We start from the raw sequence: 12,997 nt of genomic DNA on the forward strand, positions 1-12,997 counted from the left end.
GTGATTAGCTCTAGTAGCTTTCTGGTGACATCTTTAGGAATTTCATAGTATTATGTCATCTGCAAACAGGGACAGTTTTAGTTCTTCTCTTGCACTTTGGATTCCTTTTATTTCTTTTTCTTCTTTGATTGCCATGGCTGGGACTTCCAAATCTATGTTGAATAATAGTGGTGAGAGAAGACACCCTTGTCTTTTTCCTGAGCTTAGAAGAAATGCTTTCAGTTTTTCACCCTTGAGAATGAGGTTTGCTGTGAGTATGTCATATATAGCCTTTATTATACTGAGTTTATTATGCTATTCTCTTTAAGCCTGCTTTCTGGAAAAGTTTTTATTATGAATTGGTGTTGAATTTTGTCAAAAGCTTTTTCTGCATTTATTGACATGATCATATGGCTTTTATTCTTCAATTTGTTAATATGGTGTATCACACTGATTGATTTGCATATATTGAAAAATCCTTGCATCAGTGGGATAAATCCCACTTGATCATGGTGTCTGATCCTTTTAATGTGTTGTTGGATTTGGTTTGCTAGTATTTTGTCGAGGATTTTTGCCTGTAATTCATCAATGATATTGGCATGTAATTTTCTTTTTTTGTGATATCTTTGTCTGGTATTTGTATCAGGGTGATGGTGGTCTCATAGAATGAGCTTGGGAGTGTTCTTCCCATGCCATTTTTTGGAAGAGTTTGAGAAGATTAGGTGTTTTCTCTAAATGTTTGATGCAATTCGCCTGTGAAGCCATTTTGTTGTGGACTTTTGTTTGTTGGAAGATATTTAATCTCAATTTCAATTTCATTACATGTGATTGGTCTATTCATATGTTTTATTTCTTCCTGGTTCAGTCTTGGAAGTTTAAACTTTTCTCTGAATTTGTCCATTTTTTCCAGGTTGTCTATTTATGGGCATATATTTGCTTGTAGTAGTCACTTATGGTCGTTTGTGTTTCTCTGGTGTCAGTTGTAACTTCTCCTTTTTCATTTCTAATTTTATTGATTTGAGTCCTCTCGCCTTTTTTCTTGATGAGTCTGGCTAAACTTTTTCAATTTTGTTTATCTTCTCAAAGAATCAGCTGTCAGTTTCATTGATTTTTGCTATTCTTTTCTTTGTTTCTATTTGATTTATTTCTGCTCTGATCTTTATGGTTTCTTTTCTTCCACTAACTTTGGGGTGTTTTGTTCTCTCTTCTCTAGTTGTGTTAGGAGTAAGTTTAGGTTTTTTATTTCAGATTTTTCTTGTTTCTTGAGGTAGGGTTTTATTGCTATAAACTAGCCTCTTAGAACTGCTTTTGCTAAATCCCATAGGTTTTGCGTCATCGTGTTTTAGTATCCATTTGTTTCTAGGTATTTTTTTATTTCCTCCTTGATTTCTTCAGTGATCTCTTGGTTATTTAGTAGCATATAGTTTAGCCTCCATGTGTTTGTGTTTTTTACAGTTTTTTTTTTTCTTCTGTCATTGATTCTAATCTCAAAGTGTTGTGGTCAGGAAAGATGCTTGATACAATTTCAAATTTCTTCAATTAACCAAGGCATAATTTGTGACCCAAGGTGTGATCTATCCTGGGGAATGTTCTCTGTGCATTTGAGAAGAAAGTGCATTCTGCTGCTTTTGGATGGAATGTCCTACAAATATCAGTTAGTCTATCTAGTCTAATGTGTCATTTAAGGATTGTGTTTCCTTATTAATTTTCTCTCTGGAAGATCTAGCCATTGGCATAAGTGGAGGGTCAAAGTCCCCTAATATTATTATGTTATAGTCGATTTCCCCTTTTATGGCTCTTAGCATTTGCCTTATGTATTGGGGTGCTCCTATGTTGGGTGAATAAATATTTACGATTATCATGTCTTCTTCTTGAAACAATCCCTTGATCATTATGTAGTGTCCTTCCCTGTCTCTTGTAATAGTCTTTATTTTAAAATCTATTTTTTCTGATGTGAAAATTGTTACTCCAGTTTTCTTTTGATATCCATTTGCATGGAATATCTTTTTCCATCCCCTCACTTTCATTCTGTATGTGTCCCTAGGTCTGAAGTGGGTCTCTTATAGACAACATATATATGGGTCTTGTTTTTGTATCCATTCAGCCAGTCTATGTCTTTTTTTGGAGCATTTAATCCATTTACATTGAAGGCAATTATCAATATGTATGCTCTTATTACCATTTTCTTAATTGTTTTGGGTTTGTTTTTGTAGGTCTTTTTTCATATCTTGTGTTTCCTGCCTAGGGATGTTCCTTTAGCATTTGATGTAAACCTGGTTGAATGGTGCTTAATTGTCTTAGCTTTTGCTTGTCTATAAATCTTTTCATTTCTCTGTTGAATCTGAATGAGATTCTTGGTGGTTACAGTAATCTTGGTTGTAGATTTTTCCCTTTCAACACTTTAAATGTATCCTGCCACTCCCTGTGGCCTGCAGAGTTTCTGCTGAAAAATCAGATGGTAACCTATGAGGACTCCCTTGTATGGTATTTGTTGCTTTTCCCTTGCTGCTTTTAATAATTTTTCTTTGTATTTAATTTTTGTTGGTTTGATTAATATGTGTTTTGGTGTGTTTCTCCTTGGGTTTATCCAGTATGGGACTCTCTGCACTTCCTGTAAGTACATGGTTATTTCCTTTCCGATGTTAGGGAAATTTTCCACTATAATCTCCTCAAATATTTTCTCAGACCCTTTCTCTTTCTTTTCTTCTTCTGGGACCCGTATAATTCAAATGTTGATTAGTTTAATGTTGTCCCAGAAGTCACTGAGACTGTCCTCATTTCTTTTCATTCTTTTCTCTTTATTGGCAGTTATTTCCAATAACTGCCAATAATTGTGGCAGTTATTACCACCATTCTGTCTTCTAGCTCAGTTATCTGTTTTTCTGCCTCTGTTATTGTCCTATTGATTCTTTCTAGTTTATTATTCATTTCAGTTATTGTGTTGCTCATCACTAATTGTTTGTTCTTTAGTTCTTCTAGGTCCTTGTTAAGCATTTCTTGTATCTTCTCAATCTGTACCTCTATTCTATTTCTGATATCTTGGATCATCCTTACTATAATTACTCTGAATTTTTTTCAGGCAGATTTCCTATTTCTTCTTCATTTATTTGGTTTTGTGGGTTTTTACCTTGCTTCTTCATCTGTAACATATTTGTCTGTTGTTTCATTTTGTCTAACTTACTGTGTTTATGGTCTCCTTTCCACAGGCTGCAGGGTTGTAATTCCTCTTGCTTCTGTTTTCTGTCCCCTGGTGGGTGAGTTTGGTCCAGGGGCTCGTGTAGCCTTCTTGGTGGAAGGGACTGATGCCTGATCTTTGGTGGGTTTAGCTGAGTCTTTTCCCTCTGAAAGGGTGTCTGTGAGCTTAGTACTACTTTAGGCAGTCTGTCTGCTCATGGGTGGGGTTGTGTCCCCGTCTTGCTGGTTGCTTGGCTTGAGGTGTCAAACACTGGATCCTGCAAGCAGTTGGGTGGAGCTGGGTCTTAGAGTCCAGATGGATACCTCCAGGAGAGTGTATGCTGATTAATATTCCCTGGACCCAGGAATTTTCTGGAAGTCCAGCATCTTAGACTTGGTGCTCACACCCCAGAGACCTGGACCCAATCCCTGGCCAGGGAACAAAGAGCCTGCAAGATGTAAAGCATGGCCAGAGAAAAAAGAAAGAAAAGAAAAGAAAAGGAAAAGAAAACAAAGAGACAAACAAAATCCAAGACAAATAGCAAAAACAAAAACAAACAGCAACAACCATAATAACACACACTCAAAAAAAAATAAAAGAAGAAAGAAAACAGACAAAACCCAAGACAAATGATAAGAACAAAACCAAACAAACAGAAACAAAGAAGCAGACAGAAAAATAAACACAGAGAAAACAAAAAAGTCAGTGAACAAAGAAAAGAACTCAAAGATGAAAGTAATCCATTAGGACTAAACTAACAAAACCAAAAAGTGAAAAACAAAAGAAAAACAGAAAGCAAACTAAAAAATGAGGCAAAGGAGACATAAAACAAACACATAAAAACGAAAAAAAGAGGGCTTCCCTGGTGGCGCAGTGGTTGAGAATCTGCCTGCCAATGCAGGGGACACGGGTTTGAGCCCTGGTCTGGGAAGATCCCACATGCCGCGGAGCAACTGGGCCCGTGAGCCACAACTACTGAGCCTGCGCATCTGGAGCCTGTGCTCCGCAACAAGAGAGGCCATGATAGTGAGAGGCCCGCGCAGCGCGATGAAGAGTGGCCCCCGCTCGCCGCAACTGGAGAGGGCCCTCACACAGAAACGAAGACCCAACACAGCCAAAAATAAAATTAAATAAATAAATAATTTAAAAAAAAAGTTGAAAACAACAGTGTAAGATATTAAAAAAAAAAAAAAAACGAAAAAAGAAATAACAAAAACAAGAAAAACCCACAAAACAACAAAAAATAGAGTAAAAATAGAAAAATAAAAAATATTGAAAACAATAAAATAAATAAAAAGTAAAAATGAAAAATAATTAAAAACAACACCACCAACAACTGAAAAAAAAGAAACAAACAAAAAATAATAGAATGAAAGAATATATAATTATCTCTTCTCTATGGATAAGACAACAGAAACAAATCTTACCTCACCTATAGATAAGTCCTACCTTAAGGACTTAAAAACGTGGAAAGTGATTTTGGTACATCAGATAAAATTAGCAGCAATTGTTTGCTTTCCAAAAGTTTCTTCAATTATCAACATTTTTTACAAATACTTTTCCAGGCACTGATATGGGTGCTGATTTATGAAGAAAATAAAAGTTTTCCCTGTCATAGGGAGACTGATATCTAAGAATTCTGAAGAAAATGAAATGGCAATATGATGTATACAATGATGATGGGTTAAGAATACTAAAGGGGTACAGATAATGAAGCAGTGCCTCCATCTCTAGTAGTCTCACACAACTGGCAGCAGAGTTAGAGATCTCCAGTCAAACCGATTCACCTTTGGCATTTATCAGCAAAAATTCTCTATAAATTAAGAACTAATCATAATACAATACTTGGCAAAAAGTGAGCAATATCTACATAGCCAGAATTAATCAGCATTTTTTAAAAGTTTGGACTCTTGGCATCTTCCTGTTTTAAGTGGTAATAATATTTCTGAAACCATCAAAAGTGATTATAAGAATTAAACAAGATGATGTATGAAATGTGCTTAGCAAAGCATTTAGCATACGGTGATATTTAATTAATTGTACCTATTAAAATAAATGATTGCTCAGAAAAATGAGAATATATGAGTTATAAAACAAAAATTTTATTATTAGAGAAAGAAACAAGAATAAAAACTGTTAGAAGATATAGTCAAGAATATCTCCCATAAAGTAGAACTACATAGACAATAACAAAGAAAAATAGGAGATAAAATATATGAAAATTTAAAAAATAGTTAAGAGATCCAACATCCAACTAACAGGGATTAGAGAAAATAGGAGGTGGATATTCTCTAAAAATTAATGTGCCCTGGAACTAAAGGGCATGGATCTCTATATTTATGGTTTCATGGAAAGCCCAAGTACAATAAATGAAGAAAAATAAAAGGCCCACATTAAAGTATATCATAATGAAATTCTACTACAATTAGATAAGGTGCTAAAAGATTCCTGAAAAAAAGACAAAAAAAGGCAAAGTCTTTGGCATTAATGTTATGAACAGAAATACTGGAAGTTAAGAGATAATGGAACAATGACTTCAAATTTTGAAGTACAATCATTTTTAAACTATAATTCTTGACCAAACCTATTATCAATAAAGTGTAAGAGGAGGACAAGGACATTTTAAGACATTAATGGTCTCAAAAATGTTGTCTCCCATGTGCCCTTAATTAGTAGGTGCTATTAAAATGTTAAGAAATAAACTAACAAAGAGGTACATATAGGATCTAGGAAATAGGAGGCTTAACATTGGTACAAAGAGTCCATAGTAGACACTGTGTAGGGTGACCTATAGAACAGTCCATTTGTTTGGAGAAGAAAGACAGATCACTCCTCCAGGGAGATGCTCAAGAAAGTAGGGAAAAAATATATATGTATGTAAACTTGGACATGAGAAGTTTTCTAATGAATTTGAATATTTGGAGTATACATAATTAAAATTGTATTTGAATATTCTGAAAATAATACTAGTAGGTGTTTGAAAGATCTGCTTGGGATTTAAAAGAATTAATCTTTACATAGAACAGCAGATTAAAAAATGAAACAAATATAAAATCTAGGAAGGAAAAGAAATATTGTTATAATATATTTTATTACTTGGTGCAACAGTGAACATTTATGAATAAGAATAATGCTATTATGATTACAAGATGCCAAAAATTTCCATGAAATTGAGTCAAGTTTGGAAGATGCATGGGAGGGAATATGGGGTTGGAGGGATCGGGCCAGTCAGAGAGTTAAATGTTTATCTGCTGTGAATGAAATCTGAAATCCCTTAACACAAATAGCAATATAATCAAATAGTTTTGAAACGTGGAAATGGTTGCTTTTGAAAAGTAGGTCTGGTTGGTGGGATGCAATGGGACAAAGACTGTTCCTTTTTGGTATGAACCTGATAACATTATTTGGATTTTAAATGATGTGTGTGCTTGTATAACTCTAATAAAAATCTAAAATGCATTTAAAATATTAACAAAAGTTGTGGCTTCCCAAGGGAATAAATTAATCACCTTTCTCTTTGAAAGAACTAAATCAAGTTTACCTTCTGCACTTGCTGAGTAAATTTAATGCAATTATAAAACCTATATTCCCACTCCCCATACCCAGCACACATACAACAAATATTTTCAACTGTCTTTTGATGCTTAAGATGTCATCAATGTATGGAAAAATCCTTTTCTGTATAATTAAAAACAGTAGCATTTAATTCAAATGCATTTATAAAATTACTCTCATATATAAATTCATTTCCATGAACAGTAATTATTCATCAAGTTAACCTGCTTAAGTTGTTCTATGAGACTCTGTTCAACATTTCTGGAATGTTAACCTGTGATAGTAATGTTGGAAAAAGACATCCAACATAACTGAAACTTTGACATGCTAGTTAAGCATTAAGCTTTTAGTAAATGATCTCATCCCTGCTGAATATCAGAATTATCTGGGCCCAAAGAGAGCACAAGATTGGTGTAATAGCTCCGCCCTGAAGGCAGAAAAGTATTTGATGCAGTTTCATCCGTATTAAAACATCTTTTAGGGAAAATTGTTGCCCCCAGAGAAGCTACTCAAGGAACAAAAGTCTGACTCAGAGTTTTTTGATGAGGTCTGGTGTCAAAAAAAATTACATGAATCAACTAGATCCCTTTAGTGCTGAATAAAAATATGAAGAGAAAGACAAGTAGAAAGATGTGGAGAGGATGAGGAGAAGAGAAAGAGAGAGAGAAATTTTCCATTGCTAGTGAGGCTGAAGAGTCCTGATAAAAAGATGGGTCTGAGTGGCCACAATGGGCCATGTGCAAGCCAAAATTATAAGGAAATAGACTCTCTGAATGAACAGGAGATATGAGGTAAGAGGTGCAGTTTGGGATACTACATATTTGAAGAAAGGGAATATGTTTTGATATAGTCATTGTTGAGAGTGGGCCAGCAAGGTGTCAAGAAATAGAAAAGAAGATTGCACAGAAATGTTGCCTGCCCAGTTGTGTCTGGTGATCACAAATCTGTAGTTAACCTATCCCTAACTTTCTCTGTCAACATGAGGCCTTGGAAAGTTATTTACCCTTGTAGGTCTCTGTTTTTAAAATATAATTTAAAACATTTCTTTATCTATGTTGCAAAGGAGATAGATTGTGCCTCAGTTGTTCCATCCAGCATGTAACAATAATATTCATCATTAGTAAGTCACTGGGTATGAGGCCTGGGAGTGGGAAGTAAAAAGTTTCACAAAACAAATTCCTGCTCACAAACACTTCAAAGTCTTTGTAGACAAAATGTATCCTCACAACAAGAATCAGAGGCTCTGCATTCAAGCATCATATTGACTATAGCAGTTTCTTTCCAGTTAGAAGACATGTTAGTATAATTGATGATATCTTTCTAGTCCTCAAATAAGTGTTTCTCAGGGCTTTGGGAGAACTTAATTAATGCCACCTGATATTTTTCTTCTTGTGCTATATGTTTCCTAACAGATTTCCTGCTGCAGCATTTTGATTATTTCTGTTTTGAAACTTCTTCCTCTAAATTCCTCTTGGGGATGGGGATCTGCAAGGAGATAAAAGTATGGTTTGTAATCTCATAGAGTGATTCAGGGATTAGAGCCCTGGCACTGAGTCCCTTGCTTATATCCTGTTTAGCTTGCCATATGAAACTCTGTTTAAAATGTCTGTGGAGTTTCATCTGCAATAGTAACACAGGAATCAGGAACCATCCATTGGATCTTTGAAATGTCTCTGTTCTTTGTTTCTTTTCCTCTGATTTAAGCATTAAACTCTTAATACAGTGTACTTGACACAGATGAATATCAATGCCACCTAGGGAATTTTTTTAAATATAATGTCAAGGGCTTGTACTTGGAGATTTAATTGGTCTTGAGTATGCCCCAAGTATGCTTTTTCCCCTCAAGTTTTCCAGATGGTTCTCATGTGTGATCAGGATTGAGACTCACTGTTCTCAGAATAGAAAATGGCTAGGCTAAGTGAGTAAATTGTAGAACACCTTGGAAAAGAGTGCAGAACACCTTTTCTGATCCAAACAAAATACTTTTAAAAATCCTCCAATATTTGCTAAATCAAAAATGTCAAGTGATATAGAGTGGGAAGAAGGTATGTTGAAGGAAGAGTGGATTAATAATGTTTGGGATTGGGAGCAGAGTGGGAGGGAGAATGGAGAGTTTAGGTGAGAGTTCTTTAGAATATGAAATTTGCCCAGAGTATAGAAATTACATGCAAGATTTCTATATGAAGCTCTTCATAAAACAGTTTAAGAAAAATTAGGTATATGTAAAGACATTTCTGATATTTTCCAGGTCCCTGTAACATTGCACTTAGTATGAGTATGATTCAGCTAAGGGCCTGTGGGCTAATGCTAATTTTCATTCCTGATCCCTTGATGGTAACAGAGGTCAAAACTTTGGAATGCTTCCTCTATGGATATGACTAAGCTGAAATACAGATAAGTTTTTTTTAATTTTTGGAATATAGGGCATGCTATTCAAAGTGGCGATATCCTGTTCAGAGGTTGATTAGCTGGCTGACTTGATTCAGGACTGGGTCCTTTTTACTACATCTGAGAACTGTCAATGGTTCAAAGAAAGCAAATTGTCATTATAGTTCATCTTCTTTTTGTAATGCCCCACCCCCTCTGGAAGCATCCCATCCCTTGGGCCCCTGGTATTTGTTTGATCTTCCTATTTTCTTCTTCCAAACCTGTATGGCTTCCCCATCGCATTGTTTCTGAGTCTGCTATAACTGAAAATTTATGATGGCAGAATCACACATGTAGCATCTGGAGACTTACGTATGGTGTAAAGTTAAAGCAGGAGTTTGGCTGGAGGCATATCCCTTGTGAGCAGTCTAGAATGCCATTCATTTCTAAGTCTTGCTTTTCTAAACCCACAGGAAATAAATATGAGTAATATAGCCAGAGGATAGAGCTCTGAATTTGTAATGGTAGTTCCCTGATGTGGGAAATCACACTTTCTTTTCCCGCCTGATACAAGTAGCCAATTTTAATTTATCTCTGAGGCAGAATTGAAGGTGAATTGACCATTTTTGCTGCTGTGAAAGGAAGAGAGAAGGTCTCCAGAGTGCATTTTCCCAAGGAACGGCTTTAAGAGAAAAGCCTGCTGATAATATACTTAATTTACACGCATTGTAAAGACTACTTCCTCCTGCTGCTAATTAGTGTGTGGCCCATTAATGTTTTGAGTCCAGGAGAAGCCTCACTCCTGATCAGTCACTTAAAGAAGCATAGCCTGGGGAAATGCAAATTTCCTCCATCTCTGCAGAGTAATGAAACTGTCGGAAGAGTAATGAACTGAGGACTTGTACATACACAGTCATTAAAATTAATTTTAATTTAGTTTCAGATTCATAATATCTCTGCTAATTTAACCATTGTCCAGTTAAATTTTCTGTAAGACTTTGGATGAATTCTTTGGTTTTACAGTTAGGTTAATACACAGTGTATATTTTATTTTATTTTTTAATAAAAACTTCTAAAAGCTAGATTGTTTCCTTGAAATATTGAAGGACATATAATCTTCTTTTTAAGGATTGATTCTACCAGAATAATATGATGTAGTATAGTGACTTTAATCCTAAAACCTCTCCAAACTAATTTCTGAGTGGGCAGGGCACTTTAGGATTATCCTTCCCTAGGTATTTGTCTCCAGTGTTTATCTCTGTCAGTTTTACATTATTTGATGTCTCAACTAGTTTTACTGTCATTATTTGGAGCATGTAGTTATTACCAAACTCCATTGTTCAAATTAATGAATGTCTGCCTCATGTGGATAAAGTTCTCAAGTTTTAAGCCAAATAAATCTTTGTGTTCTATTAGCCACTAACAGTCTGTGTGACTTTGGACTAGCTGATTGATAATGAAAATGCTGCATTGTATATCAGAAGTAGAGAATCATCCTATTAAAGGAGATATTTTGATTAAAGGATCTAGCACAGAATCAAGCACATGGCACAAACTAAATAACTGGTAGATTTTGCTATTACCTCTATAACTACTATGAATTAAAGTGCTGGGTGTGGCTGAGTGGAAAAGCATATGAAACAACATTCATAGTTGACAGGTATGATCTAAGTTTTGATCTAGGTGGTGGAAATGCTCTAAAAATTGACCAGCATTATTTATTTAAGTAAAAGTTCATTGAGTGGTGGACTTAAGATTTATGCATCTTACTAATTTTTAAAAAAATGTGTTTTGTGAAAGCAGTTTATTATCACTTAACTGCTCTGACTTCAGAATCCTCCTGAAAATTAATGTGATCATCTTAATAAAACTGATATATTAGTAGAGTATATAAATATGAATCAGTGTAGTTAGAAGATAATGCATATGAAGTGGATGAATGAACAAGAAAGTAGGCGGTATACATAGTTTGCTTAGGTTATAAAAGCTTTTATGATCATAGTTTTTAAAAATAATTTTTATTGGAGTATAGTTGATTTACAATGTGGTGTTAGTTTCAGGTGCACAGCAAAGTGAATCAGTTATATATATATATATGTATATATATATATATATATATATATATATATATATATATACATATATCCACTCTTTTTTATATTTTGTTGCCATATAGGTCACTACAGAGTATTAAGTGGAGTTCCCTGTGCTATACAGTAGTTTCTTATTAGTTATCTGTTTTATATATAGTTCATTTGTACCATTTTTTTTACATTCCACATATAAGTGATATTATATGATATTTGTCTTTGTCTGACTTATTTCACTCAGTATGACAATCTCTAGGTACATCCATGTTGCTGCAAATGACATTATTTTGCGCTTTTTTATGGCTAATATTCCATCATGTATATGTACCACATCTATATCCACTCCTCTGTTGATGGGTATTTAGGTTGCTTCCATGTCTTGGATATTGTAAATAGTGCTGCAATGAACATTGGGGTGCATGTATTTTTTTGAATTATCATTTTCTCCAGATATATACTGAGAAGTGGGATTGCTAGATCATATGGAGTTCTATACTTAGTTTTTAAAGGAACGTCCATACTGTTCTCCATAATGGTTGTACCAATTTACATTCCCCCCAACAGTGTAGGAGAGCTCCCTTTTCTCTACATCATCTCCAGCATTTATTGTTTGTATATTTTTGATGATGGCCATTCTGACTGGTGTGAGGTGATACCTTATTGTAGTTTTGATTTACATTTCTCTAATGATTAGTGATGATAAGTCTCTTTTCATGTGCATTTTGGCCATCCATCTTCTTTGAATAAATGTCTATTTAGGTCTTCCACCAGTTTTTTTGATTGGGTTCCCATTCTGTGGGTTGTCTTTTTGTTTTGTTTGTGGTTTCCTTTGCTGTGCAGAAGCTTTTAAATCACATTTCTTTATTTTTGTTTTTATTTTCATTACTCTAGGAGGTGGATCAAAAAAGAGATTGCTGCAGTTTATGTCAGAGTGTTCTGCCTATATTTTCCTCTAAGATTTTTATAGTGTCTGGCCTTATATTTAGGTCTTTAATCCATTTTGAGTTTATTTTTGTGTATGGTGTTAGGGAGTGTTCTAATTTCATTCTTTTACATGTAGCTGCCCAGTTTTCCCAGCACCACATGTTGAAAAGACTGTCTTTTCTTCATTTTATAGTCTTGTCTCCTTTGTCGTAAATTATTAATTGACTATAAGTGCATAGGTTTATTTCTGGACTTTCCAACCTGTTCCATTGATCTGCATTTCTGTTGTGGTGCCAGAAGCATAATGTTTTGATGACAGTAGATTTGTCTTATAGTCTGAAGTCAGGGAGCCTGATTCCCCCAGCTACGTTTTTCTTTTTCAAGATTTCTTTCCTATTTGGGGTCCATTGTGTTTCCATATAAATAGTAAAATATTTTTGTTCAAATTCTGTGAAAAATGGCATTGATAATTTGATAGGTATTGCATTGACTCTGTAGATTACTTTGGGTAGTACAGTCATTTTCACAATATTGATTCTTCCCGTCCATGAACATGGCATATCTCTCCATCTGTTTGTGTCACTTGGATTTCTTTCATCAGCATCTTAGAGTTTTGAGAGTGCAGGGCTTTTGCCTCCTTAGGTAGGTTAATTCCTAGGTATTTTATTCTCTTTGATGAAATGGTAAACAGGATTGTTTCCTTAATTTCTCTTTTTGATCTTTGGTTGTTAATGTATAGGGATGCAAGACATTTCCTTGTATAAATTTTGTATCCTGCAACTTTACCAAATTCACTGATGGGCTCTATTGGTTTTCTGGTAGCATATTTAGAATTTTCTATGTATAGTATCATGTATCTGCAAACAGTGATAGTTTAACTTATTTTCCAATTTGGTTTTAATTTATT

Source organism: Balaenoptera acutorostrata, chromosome 20 (genome assembly GCF_949987535.1).
Source record: "Balaenoptera acutorostrata chromosome 20, mBalAcu1.1, whole genome shotgun sequence".
In the NCBI taxonomy this organism is placed as follows: Eukaryota; Metazoa; Chordata; class Mammalia; order Artiodactyla; family Balaenopteridae; genus Balaenoptera; species Balaenoptera acutorostrata.